Source organism: Corylus avellana, chromosome 9 (genome assembly GCF_965113065.1).
Source record: "Corylus avellana chromosome 9, dhCorAvel1.hap1.2, whole genome shotgun sequence".
Classification (NCBI taxonomy): domain Eukaryota; kingdom Viridiplantae; phylum Streptophyta; class Magnoliopsida; order Fagales; family Betulaceae; genus Corylus; species Corylus avellana.
The window spans coordinates 9,238,659-9,252,638 of record NC_142498.1 but is presented as its reverse complement, the minus strand read 5'-3'; the positions used below and the strand labels follow the sequence as shown (position 1 = coordinate 9,252,638).

General features: G+C 36.5%; 1 pseudogene; it reads left to right on the top strand.

The window, feature by feature from the left end:
- The first annotated feature begins 10,462 nt into the window (after positions 1 to 10,462).
- LOC148583674 (uncharacterized) lies at positions 10,463 to 11,470 on the top strand (annotated as a pseudogene).
- The last annotated feature ends 2,510 nt before the right edge of the window (positions 11,471 to 13,980 follow it).

Below are 13,980 nucleotides of genomic sequence, written 5' to 3'. Positions count from 1 at the left end.
GTCACTATTGAATTTAAATTAAAGAAATAAAATAAAAGATAAACTAAAACTAAAAAGGATTAGGGTTTTGATATCTACCACTAATCAGACTAATTAAGATAACAATATGCCAATGCGCCAATCATACCGGTATATTTAATGTTTGCCAACCTAAGGGTATGGGTGTCTACTCCTTAAGCTATTGATCTCCCTAAGCAACGAATTACGAATGCGTATCTACTCTAATTCTTTTCTTTCTTAAAGGATTTAGCATGAGTGTATACTAAGTTGTTATTTAGGAAAGCATAAATCTGTGGAAATCGACAAACACGTGAGGCCTATGGCATGGGTGTCTACTCCCGGTTCCCCATGTTGATTAACCCAAGAATTCGGTGTGAATTTCTTTTGTTACTCTATTAAACCCAAGACTCGATCATCCAAATTGATTTAATTAACTAGTCCATATTACATGCATATGTTGATCAGGCAAACACATATGAGAAATTCAAGATAACAGGAATTAATCAAGTTAAATACACCAAAATACAATTGTAGCAAATGCGCCAATATTGAAATCATAAATAGACATGACTAGGGCTTCAATCTAGCTCTAATTAAAATATAAATTACATAACAAAGATAAAAGGTGGAAGAGAAGAAAAACTCAAACTCGTCTTGATTTAGCCTTTAGTTCATTTCCAGAACTTGTGCCTCTTTTCTTCACACCTATTCCTAAAGGCTAAGAGGTCAATTTATAGGCTTTAGAAGTCCTTGTTACATTAGTAAACCTAGGAAATTTGTAGGGTTTTACTCATATTATAAGTGGGAGTTAGAAAACCCTAATATGGAAAGAATAACAGTTTGGCCGCCTCTTGATGTGTCACCTGCGCACGGGTGCGATCGATCGCACGTCTGCGATCGAGACTCTTTTGTTGTGTGCACGATCGCGCATGGCTACACTTGCTTCTCTTCTCTCGTAGTGCGCTTGATCGCAGGTTCCTTATGCTCGATTGCACTGTTAAGGGCTCCAACTTTTCCCAATTTCTCTCTTTGAGCCCAAATCTTCCAGATTTACTTACTTTTCTTTCAAAAGCCTACAAAAGCATGTAAAACACATAAAAGAACTAAAATGGCATAAATTAATCAAAACTAAAGGATTTGTTAAGGGCTAAAATATGAATATTTTGGCACTTAACACACCCTCAAACTTACATATTGCTAGTCCCTTAGCAATACAAAACTAAAAACTAAATGGAAAAACAAAAAACAAAAAGATAAATCCATCTTTCGTGGGATGTACGATTGCATTTAGCATATGCAACAAGCCTTTTAAACCCCTAGGAATTTTCTAGAGGATGAGTGAAGTCTCAGGAGGGTTTTTCATGAATGTTACCTACAAACATTATGCAAGAGTTCATGTTATTCAAAATTCAAGTGTCACTCAAAACCATGATTCTCATTCATTAACAAGCTTAAGAAAATAAACTCCACCTTCACAATAAATTGGAATTTTAAAATTTAATCACTTACAAAAGACATGCTAAGGCATCATAAGTTCAAAAACAGTGTAAAGTGAACTAGAACATAAATATGAAGCTTCCAATTATTTTCAATGTGCAATGTCTCAATATCTCAAAATTCACTAAAATCCCTATTAGAATGAACAATAAAGGCATATTTTTTTATTTTTTTTTTCGTCAGGTTGTGCAATGTTTGGTTCCTTTCAGCTTTCTAATTGACCCAAGTAACGAGTGTTAAGTCAATGACTCCCAAACCAGATGGTTTTAGGGCATTAGGTGTAGAGACACTTTTAGAACTTACTAACTCGAGTCAAAAAGGTTACAAAACTAAACTAACCATGACATTAACCAAATCAAAATCCTTCACCTTTTGACGTGAACATTCAATGCTTTGAGGCAAGAGGTCCAGTTACTTAGTGAAAAGCTTATCAATGATCATTTTTTTTCTTTTTTTTTCACACACACACACACACACACATATATATATATATATATGCCAAAGTATCCATCTAATAAATTATTCAGTTTCACCCAAGACATAGAAACACACACATCAGACTTCATGTTATACCCCACAAATTTTGTGCTAATGTGCTTGTGTAAGATCAGATCAAACATGTGAATTCTCAGCTGTCCTAAGTAAGTAACCAAACTGAAAAACTCAATTATTAGATCATATGTTCAAAATTTTAAGCTCACCAATGAAATCAAATCACAATTTTTAAGATCAACCCAAAATTTTAAGACAACATGAACATGCATATATTTTTTCCTTTTCACAATTTTTTTCTTTTCACAAAATAAAAATAACATAAAACTGGGACAAAGTTTGTGTAAAGTGTCTTCCATACCCCCAAACTTAAATTACACATTATCCCCAATGTGTCTATAACATGTAAAGAATTTATCCGGAATATGGATGAAATTGTCTGGGAGAGCATGGCTCTTAGCACACCCTCAAACTTGAACTAAAGCACACTTGTCCCTGCAAAATAAACCACTAAAACAAATAAAAGGAAACAAAAACAAAACTAAAGACAAACATAAAAATAAATTGAAAAACAAGTAAAAAAATAATAGGATAAACTACGGGGTGCCTCCCATGAGCGCTAAGTTTAATGTCTTCAGCCAGACAGTTGTTCTCCCCTTATTCTTATTTTTGTCCTGAAGAAGATGCTCCAGGATTGGGTATTGTTTGGGATGGGAATCCACCCTGTTTTCTTTCACTCAGTTCCTTAGCCATTTGCCCCATTTGGACTTCCAATCTTTGAATAGGTTGCTCGGTTCTTTGTATTGCTTGATCGGTTTTTGCATTGATTTGTCTTTGATCATTCATGAATTCCCGTTGCGTAGTTGCCAAGGTGCGTACCATACTCTCCAAGTCATTCTACTATGATTCTTGGCTTGGTTGGCTTGCTTGTTGGTAGTTGCTATGCTGCCCTTGATGGTTGAGAGTATTCTGATTGTTACTCCATGAAAAAATTAGGGCGGTTTCGCCACCCTAGATTGTAGGTGTTGCAGTAAGGATTATTCTTGGGAGGATAGTTGTTCTGTCCCACATAATTTACTTGCTCTTGATCTGTAGATGAGTACAAAGGGCAAGTCTCAGTAGTGTGATCAAAATGAAAACATAAAGCACATACCTGAGGTTGCACGGCTTGTTGACTAGGTGAGACGTTCTGAGTAGTCATGGCTTTGACAATCATATGCAGCTTCCTTTCCATAGCAGCCATCTAATTTGGGGCTCCACCTATCAGGTTCACTTCATACATGCCCTTGCTCTTTACTCCTTGCCTCCCTTCGGATGAAAATTGTTGGGAGTGTTCACATAATGTCTCAAAGACCTCTATGGCTTCCTCACTGCTCTTTTCCATCAGCACACCTCCACAAGCTGAATCAACAATACCCTTGTTAATATCATTTAAACCTTTATAAAAAGCTTGTACCTTATCATCTTGAGGCGTGTTGTGATGTGGACACTTAAGAAGTAGCGTATTGAAGTGATCCCACGCTTCAAAGAACAAATCTTTATCTCTTTGTTGGAATGATTGAATCTCCCTTCTAAGCTGCCTTGTCTTTTGAGCGGGGAAGAACTTCTTTGGGAACTTGCTGGACAACTCTTCCCAAGTATGAATAGACTCTGCAGGCAAGGAATTATACCACAACTTAGTATTGTCTTTTAAGGAAAACAGGAATAAGACTAACTTGAGCCTCTCCGGAGTTAGGCCTTGAACATGGTGAACTTTGTAGAGATCAAAGAATTCCTTAAGATGCAAGTTAGGATCCTCAATGGCAGTGCCCCTGAAGTGAGTTAATGCATTGAGTATCTGCAGGAATATATAATAATTGCCTTCCACCTCCGGTTGATAGACTACGCATGAAGGCTGGTTGAGGTTTTTTGGGATGAAAGCCTGCTTCATGGGCCTTCGCACTGGTGGCTGATTTTCTGGCAACTCTTGCATTGTCTCCTCAACTTCTTCTTCTTTTTTTGTGTCGGAATTGTCTCTATGCCCTTGTTGAATGGTCCACTCAATTTCTGGATCAAGCGGAAAGATGGTTGAGGCTTGAGATCGACGACCTTGCATAAGAAGAATTTTCCTTTATGGTCACAGCAGCTTCAGTACTACTGTGTGGAAGTCCTCTGGAACTGCGCTTGATTGTAGGTTAGTGCGCTTGATCGCACTGTGCTCGATCACACTTGGTCTCCGCTCGGTCGCAATAACAGAATGCCGGGTGCTGCAAGCTGAAACAAAACAGAAACAGAGAAGTAATTGGAAACTAAAGATTTTTTTTTTTTTTTTGTTGATAAAAACAGAATTGAAAGTAAAAATTAAAATAACCAACTAAAAGAAAATAATTCTAAACAAAATTTAACACAATCCTCGGCAATGGTGCCAAAAACTTGTTGTGCCAAATACCCACCTAAATTAATAGACAAATACTTGATACGTTTTACTCGCAAGTGCACAAGATCAAACGATAGTATAGCAGACAAATACGAGATCATTCCCACGAGGATTGGTAAATTATGTTTAGAAGTAATTTCCTATTTAATTAAACAGATAAAATTCAATTGTCATGATTGAATTTAAAATAATGAAATAAAATAAAAGATAAACTAAAACCAAAAAGGATTAGGGTTTTGATATTCACCACTAATCAGACTAATTAAGATAACAATATGCCAATGCGCCAATCATACCGGTATATTTAATGTTTGCCAACCTAAGGGTATGGGTGTCTACTCCTTAAGCTATTGATCTCCCTAAGCAACAAATTAGGCATGGGTGTCTACTCTAATTCTCTTCTTTCTTAAAGGATTTAGCATGGGTGTATACTAAGTTGTTCTTAAAGAAAGCATAAATATGTGAAAATCGACAAACTCATGAGGCCTAGGGCATGGGTCTCTATTCCCGGTTCCCCAGGTTGATTAACCCAAGAACCCGGTGTAGATTTCTTTTGTTACTCTATTAAACCCAGGACTCGATCATCCAAATTGATTTAATTAACTAGTCCATACCATATGCATATGTTGATCAGGCAAACACATATGATGAATTCAAGATAAGAGGAATTAATCAAGTTAAATACACAAAAATATAATTGTAGCAAAGGCGCCAATATTGAAATCATAAATAGACATGACTAGGGCTTCAATCTAGCCCTAATTAAAATATAAACTACATAACAAAGATAAAAAGTGGAAGAGAAGAAAAACTCAAACTCGTCTTGATTTAGCCTTTAGTTCATTTCCAAAGCTTGTGCCTCTTTTCTTCACACCTATTCCTAGAGGCTAAGAGGTCAATTTATAGGCTTTAGAAGTCCTTGTTACACTAGTAAACCTAGGAAATTCGTAGGGTTTTACTCCTATTACAAGTGAGAGTTGGAAAACCCTAATATGGAAAGAATAACAGTCTGGCTGCCTCTTGATGTGTCACCTGCACACGGGTGTGATTGATCGTAACCCGTGTGCGCTTAATCGCACGTCTGCGATCAAGACTCTTCTGTTGTGCGCACGATCACGCATGGCCGCACTCGCTTGTCTTCTTTGGTAGTGCACTTGATCGCATTGTCAGGGGCTCCAACTTTTTCCAATTTCTCTCTTTGAGCCCAAATCTTCCAGATTTACTTTATTTTATTTCAAAAGCCAACAAAAGCATGTAAAACACATAAAAGAACTAAAATGGCATAAATTAATCAAAACTAAAGGATTAACAAATATGAGTTAAGGGCCAAAATATGAATATTTTGGCACTTAACAGATGTAGGAATGTTGTCAATAGCAAAAATCCAAGATGATCTTGGATTAGTGACAAGATGTCATAATCGTTTATCTTAAAAGATAAACAACGAGGTGGGAGTTATGAGAACAACAAGCATGTTGTTAACTTGACCATGGACCAAAGTGTGTTGGGTACCTCGGGAGAGATGCAAACACTATCTCAAGTGAGAAGTTATCTCTCAAGGAGATAAAGCATGGCATGATTCTGAAATGACTAAGTTCTGTAGTATCATGTTCACAAGATACTTGCCTAGGTGAAACATTGGGTGTTTCACTCTGTGAATAAAGATAGCAGACATGTGTCCAATTGGAATTAAGAACAAGTGAGAGTTTGTTGGGAATTATGTCCAAAACTCCAATTGATTGGACAGTGCTTTGATTAGAACAAAAGACATATACACTTATTCTTACATGGCATATATATGTGATTGTGTATTGTCTAATTATATGCATGTAAGATCCCTAAGATGCATAGCATTTGAGTGATGTTGTGGGTATCATAGAAGATCATATTCAAAGGTCCTTGCAACTTATAAAACTTGTTGTTCATAGTCATAGGGGGTTGTATACTTGTATCCACAACTTCTCTCAATTGGTGGATCGAGCTTCGATCTATGAGGAGAGTTTGAAGGAGAGTTTGCAAATCAGAAGCAAAGGCCTCATGGGTCAGGTTCATCGTCTGGAGGAGCCGGACCGGTTAAGAGATTGGTTGTGGGGAGTTATCCAACCCAACGACCATAAAGGCGTTCCCCAATTGCTCCTCAAGCTCAACCTTAGCAACATTAGAAGAGCCAAACGTCGGAGTTGTGCTAGAAGTGCAACAGGATTCACTAAGGACTCTGTAGGATGGGTGTTGGGCGTGTTATCCGTGCGGCCAGTTTGGCCACTTTAGCAAGGAGTGCACGGGCAAGGTAGTTCCTCAGCTAGGGAATACCCAAAGGCCCTTAGTGCCAGCATGAGTTTACTTGCTTATTCCTGGAGAAGCAGAAGGGGGATCGGAAGTGGTGACAGGTACCATCCCTATACTCGGGTTTGAAGCATCAGTTTTATTTGATTCAGGACTACCCATTCTTTCGTATCAATCATGTTTGTAAGACTGTCTAAACTTATAGTAAAAACTCTAGAAACCAGTCTCGTTGTAGCCACCCCCATAGGAAAAATTGTAGTGTGTAAGCATGCAGTTTGTGGATGCCCCGTAAGCATATGTGGAAGGGTTCTTCCCGCAAACTTAGTTGTTCTCCTTATGAATAGTTACGATGTTATTCTCGGGATGGATTGGTTGGCTAAGCATTTTGCGGTCACCAGAGAAGGAGGAGTCATGTTCGTCGATTCGCAAGTGAGGTCCTTGCCTCCCAGCATCTCAGTTGTTCGGGCCAAGAAGCTTATCTTGGGAGGAGGGCAGGAGTTCTTGGCATTTGTCGTCACACTGGCAAAGGAGGAAGAGAAGAGTTTGCAAGATATCCTTGTGGTGTTGGACTTCCTAGACGTCTTCTAAACAGATTATGCTGGATTGCCACTCCCAGAGGAAAGTCGAGTCTGGAATTGAATGTGTGTTGGGTACCAATCCTATATTGAAGGCACCATATAGGATGTAACTGACAAAGTTGAAGGAGCTGAAGGAACAATTGTAGGAGCTACTGGACAAGGAGTTTATTCGCCCTTACTCATCACCGTGGGGAACGCCGATATTGTTCATGAAGAAGGACGGGTCAATGAGGATGTGCATCGACTATCATGAGCTGAATAAGGTTACGATTAAGAACAAGTATCCTCTGCCAAGGATTGACAATCTGTTGGATCAACTGCAAGGAGCGTGCCTATTTTCTAAGATTGATTTACGCTCAAGCTATCACCAAGTTCGGGTAAATGAAGAGGACATTCCTAAAACAACCTTTAGAACTCGTTATGGACACTACGAGTTTTTGGTCATGTCCTTTAGACTAACTAGCATGCTAGCTGTCTTCATGGACACAATGAACAGAGTCTTTCACGACTACTTGGATCAATTCACTGTGGTCTTTATCGACAATATCTTGATTGACTCAAAGGCGCACGAGGAGCATTTAGGAAAGACACTAAAGAGGCTTCATAGGGAGCAACACTATGCCAAATTCGAGATGTGCGAGTTTTGGCTAGATAGCGTGTCCTTAGGGCACGTGATTTCTGGTGAAGGTGTAATGATCGATCCGGAAAAGGTTAAGGCAATGGTGGAATGGAGAAGACCAATCAGCGTATTTGAAGTTCAGAGTTTCTTAGAACTCGTTGGTTTTTATTGATACTTTATCAGGGGTTTCTCGAAGTTGTCAAGACCACTAACTGCGCACACTAAGAAGAATGCCCGCTATGTTTGGACAGACGAATGCAAGAAGAGTTTTCAAGAGCTAAAGAAGCCAGGGGCGGAGGGAAGGGGGGAAATAGGTGGGCATATGCCCCCCATCAACTCTTAAAAATTCCCTTTACTTTTGGAAAAAAAAAAAATGCCCCCTATCAGCCATGAATGATGCCCCCTAATATACCCATATCAGCCATGAATGATGCCCCTTATCATTCCTCAAGAATTTTTTGTTTTTTAAAAAAATGCCAATATCAGCCGGTCCAGCCATGAAAGTTTCAGTCTTTAGAGGTTGAAGATGAACAACAACTAGGCACTAGCAAGACAAAAAGAATATTAAAAAATATAATAATAATAGGGTCCAAGACCCAGCGTACAACCCATGCCGAAAAGAAGAAAAAAAAACACAAAAAACAAAAACAAAGCATAGAGGGGTACAACCTATCAAGCATGCCAAAAAAAGAAATGAATAAAAAATAAAAAAGAAAGTGGCCTAAGTGGTGTAGAAATATTAAAAAGAACAAATTTTTTTTTTAAAAAAAACAACAAAAAGAATTAAAAAAAAAAAATGTTTTGTTCCACTAAAGCTTCAGTTTTGTTTTCTCCGCTGTATTTTCTCAGTTTCTCTTGCATTTTCTTACTCCAAATCCGATCTACCTCTTGAGGACTTAGCAAATTTGTGTTTTTCTTTCACAGATTTACTTTCCAGTTTTCAACTTCAATGAGGTAAATTAATTCACTTTCACAATTTTATTGTTCTTGTAAATTTTTACAAATTTTATTTTTTTTGTTTTGTAAATTCACAGATTCACTGTTCTTGTAAATTAATTGTTTTCATGATGTTGTTTCTAAATTCTAACTTTTGTTTCTATCTTTGTAATCTTAAAAGACTGAAGATCAATTGTCCAATCTCTGCATTTTCTTCTTGAGGACTTGGGACGTTGGCGTTTTTTCATCCTATTGAGGTATGTAATTAAATTTTTCGATTTAAATTGTAATTGTTATTGTAAATTAATTGTTTCTCCTGCATTATTTATGAATTTATATAGTTTATGTTTCATATTTTAATTGTATAAATATATAATTGTAGTTATGAAGAAAAACAACGATTCTATTAAGCTTGAGTCAAATTCAAAACGACCTTACATTAAAGTAGATTTAACAAACTTGCCCGGAGATCCTTGCTTAAGAAGAAATATTTGCGATTATCATTCTAGTGAGAGAGACCAAGTCCGAATAGCATATCTACAAATAGGAGCTTGTCAACCCTTTGAGCATGATGTTCCAAAAAAGAAATTGGAAAAGCAATGCATCATTTTAATCCAACATGGTTCAAAGAATATAAATGGTTGGAGTACATCGTTTCTAAAGATGCTGCATATTGTTTATAGTGTTATCTCTTCAAATCAGACATTAGAAGTCAAGCAGGAGGAAATGTGTTTGTTAATGAAGGGTTTAGTAATTGGAAAAAGAAAGAGAAGATAGAAGGTCATGTGGGGGCTCATAGTAGTACACATAATCAAGCTCGGCAAAAATGTGAAGATTTGTTAAACCAGAAACAAAGCATCATGACATTTTTTGACAAGCAATCAGATAAACAAAAAATCGAATATAGGACTCGTTTGAATGCATCAGTTGATTGTATTCGCTTTTTACAACAAGGATTAGCATTTCGTTGCTATGATGAATCTAAAGGATCGAGTAATCAAGGAAATTTTCCTAAATTGTTGCGATTTCTTGCAAAACATAATGAAGAAATTGACAATGTAGTCTTAAAAAATGCTTATGAAAATCATCAAATGACACTAGACATTCAAAAAGAAATAGCACATGCTGCGGCAAGTGAAACTATAAATACTATTCTTAAAGATATTGGAGACTCACCATTTGCTATCCTAGTTGATAAATCCCGCAATTATCCATTAAAGAACAAGTGAATGAACGATTTTTAGGTATTACGCATGTTAGCAATACCACAGCTGTAGAATTGAAGAAGACAATTGACTCGGTGTTTTGCAAACATAATTTAAGTATTAGTAGATTGCGAGGACAAGGATATGATGGAGCAATATGCGAGGTGAGTTAAATGGACTTAAAACACTTATTTTGAATGAGAATTCGGCTGCCTACTATGTTTATTGCTTTCCACATCATCTTCAACTCAGTTTAGTTACTGTCGCCAAAAATCACATTCAAATTGCAATTTTTTTTGGTTTGGTCAATAGTATTTTTAATGTTGTTGGAGCAGCATGCAAACGTTGTGACACACTTCGTGAAAAATGAGCAGCTGAAGTAGTGGAAGCACTACAAAATAATGAAATGTCTACTAGTCGTGGCTTGAATTAAGAAATGAATCTAAAGAGACCTAGTGATACGCGTTGGAGTTCTCATCATGGTGCAGTTATTATTCTTATTACCATGTTCTCTTCTATCATCGATACAGTTGAAGACATTATTGAAGATGGTTTAAATTTTGAACAGAGAGCAGACACAAATATACTAATCTAATCACTCCAGACTTTTGATTTTGCTTTCAATTTACATTTGATGAAAAATGTTTTGGGGATTACAAATGAGTTATCTCAAGCACTATAACGAAATGATCAAAATATTCTGAATGCAATGAAGTTTGTTGAAATTTCAAAGTTACATTTATAGGCTATGAGAGAAGATGGGTGGAATTCATTATTTGAAGAAGTTTCTAATTTTTGTGCCAAAAACAATATTGATGTCCCCAATATGGATGAACTTTACCAACCTCGATCACGACGAAAAGCTCAAGGCATGAAAAATTTACATCATTACCATGTGGAGCTTTATTATACTGTTATAGACATGCAACTCCAAGAACTTAACAATCACTTTAGTGAGGCAAGTTCCGAATTATTATTCTGTGTTGCATGCTTAAGTCCAGATAACTTGTCTGCGTCTTTTAATAAGGAGAAATTACTTCGTCTTGCTCAATTCTATCTGAATGATTTTTTAGCAATTCAACTTATCACTTTAGACAACCAACTTGAAACATATATCTTTGACATGCGTTCTTGTGATGAATTTGCTACACTCAAAGGGATTGGGCAACTTGCTGAGAAATTGGTAAAGATGAAAAAGGATGTCGTATATCCGTTGGTTTATTCATTAGTGAAATTGTCATTGATTATGCCAGTTGCGACAGCAATTGTTGAGAGAACATTTTCAGCAATGAGTCTTGTTAAAAATCGTTTACATAACCGAATGGGAGATGAGTGGATGAATGACTGTCTGATTACATACATTGAGAAAGACATATTCAAGACTATCAGTAATGAAGAAATCATGCAGCGATTCCAAGGGATGAAGACTTGCCAAGACAATTGAATTAGCGCTAGTCGTGACAAAACAAATTGTAAGTTATATTTATATGTTTTATAACATGTTTGTTGAATTATTTCCTTATTCCGTTAGTTAAATTTTTTGTTCAAATTTATTTTTTTTTATTATCAAAATTTTTATGCCCCCTAGTGAAGAATATCCTGGCTCCGCCACTAAAAGAAGTAATTAATAACTGCTATTGTGTTAGCAATTGTGTTAGGTATTGCCTCTGTCATTACACCATGAAAATGTAGTTTTGTTTTGAAAAGTATGGGTGTAATATCAATGACAATCGCCAATATATTTTAATGCAATGGAAGCTAATGTAGTGTTTAGGTCATAGCTATCTTATATGGTATACCCGAGATATCACCAATTTTCAGCAATGATAGTGTTGTCCTAAGTGACCTGTAATACAATACCGATGCCTTGGATATTACATGCTACCTTCCATAACACTATCATCCCGACAGAGTCCGACCTCGGGTGGCCCATACTACTAATGATGTACGTCATGTACTGACCCGCCAATCAAACATAGGTGTGATGGTCATGAACAACCATTGGATCCAAGGCCCATTTAGTAAGCACATGCCCTTTATACTGCACGTACCGGTGTACCATGTCATATGATGTATATCGTTATCCATTTAATTAATCATATACAAAAATTCCATAAAGAGTAAATAGGCTCAAAAAATATGTGTTCTCAGTTCAGCTGACATGTCACATGTTTTTATTAGGAAAAATTACACTTTACCCCCCTCCCAAATTTTGGGGTGATTTTCAATTCAACCTCCAATGTTTCAATTTTTACAATGCATCCCCCCAAACTTTCAAATTTTTGCAATTCGACCATCCTGTCAATCAAATCCGTTTTGACTGACGGAACAGTGATCACACGAGATCACTATTGTCTTTTTCTCCCCAAAATGCCCCCCATTCCAAGCTCCGATCACTCTGTGTGTGTGTGTGTGTTGTTGGATTCAAGCGGCTAGTGGGAAACTGCCTTATTCAAGTTCAATACGATAAGGGGAAAGCTCTTCGGTTAGATTAGATTCGGAAAGAGCCTACGCTTAGTGTGATCCTATCTGATAACGAACGGAAGGCTAGCTATATGCTTTGAGGCATCATCTTCAACCCCTTTGTAGGGGAGGTAATCTCTATAAATCCTTTAAACAAACTTATGGTAATCCACCTTCACCAAAAACTGAGACACTGAAAAATTCTCCGTCAATCACCATAGGGAACTAATAAGCACTGAATGTTGCACATTCAAGCCTCTGAACTCGCATATGTTAATTCCTTAACATTGTTATTTGTTTAATTTTGTGTTGTTTTATTGTTTTCATGTTTTAAATAAATATGCAATTAATTCCATTAATTTTGGGCTTAAAGCACACTTTGAGAAGACCTAGAAGATATGATTAAGCTTAACTAATCATAATAGATGACTTAAATGATGTGGTTAAGTTTAATCAAATCAAGGAATGATTAAATCGAAATTTTTCTAATTGGAGTTAAAATCAGATTAGATTCAAATTTGGATTCTGAATATGTTTCCATATTTTGATCATAACGTTCTGCTCAAGTATCGGATTGCAGTGATTCTAGTGGCATTGGAAACCTAACTCAAAATAATACAAATCATTGTGAAATAGGATTTTCCTAATTCGAAAGTTTGCTATGCCAAAATTGTCTCGCAATAAAAGAACGTAAATCTGGACGAATCCTATTCCCATTTGTACTAGAATTGCTTCCTAATTTGACTAGGAGACTCAAGTACAATTTTTTCTGGGATTTCTAGGGCTTCAAGGACTTGTTTGCTTCCTATAAATAGATCCCTAAGCTTCAAGAGAATGTGTGCTTAGTTTTAGATACAAATTATCTTCTTGGAGGCTTGAAGAGTTGAAGAGAAGATGAACATGGCAGGAGGCCATTCTAGCACCACCATGAGCGGCTAATTCTATAATTAGGTGTTGCTATAGCCCTTTCCAAGTAACAATGATTTAATTTTATTTCAATTTGAGTTTTTTTATATGCATGATGGTTGTATAACTGTGAGAATTGCTTTTAATGTTTATATTCAATCATTATGAAATTCTTATCTTGTCGTAGAAAGTCTTTTATATTGATTAAATTCAATCATTCTTATTTTCTGTGATTATATAAATAATTGTTATACAACGATTTTAAGTGACACGTGATCAATAGGATTTGATAGGCTATGCCTAAGGAAGACGGATTGTACTACACCCTACTTTAGTGTAATTTAGGTAGACAATTCGTGCCAACCGAAGATGAGTTATGCTTATTCATTAATTATGTGTAGCCTATTAAGGAATTAGATAGTCCATACCTAGGGAAGACGGATCGTACCGCATCTTAGTGGTTAGGTGGACGGTCCGTGCCAACCAAAGATGGATTATACTTATTTCTTAAATGATGGTATTTTCTTGACTACTCGAGTCGAGCGAGCCCTATATCATGCATTCTATTAATTTTCTTTATTAATT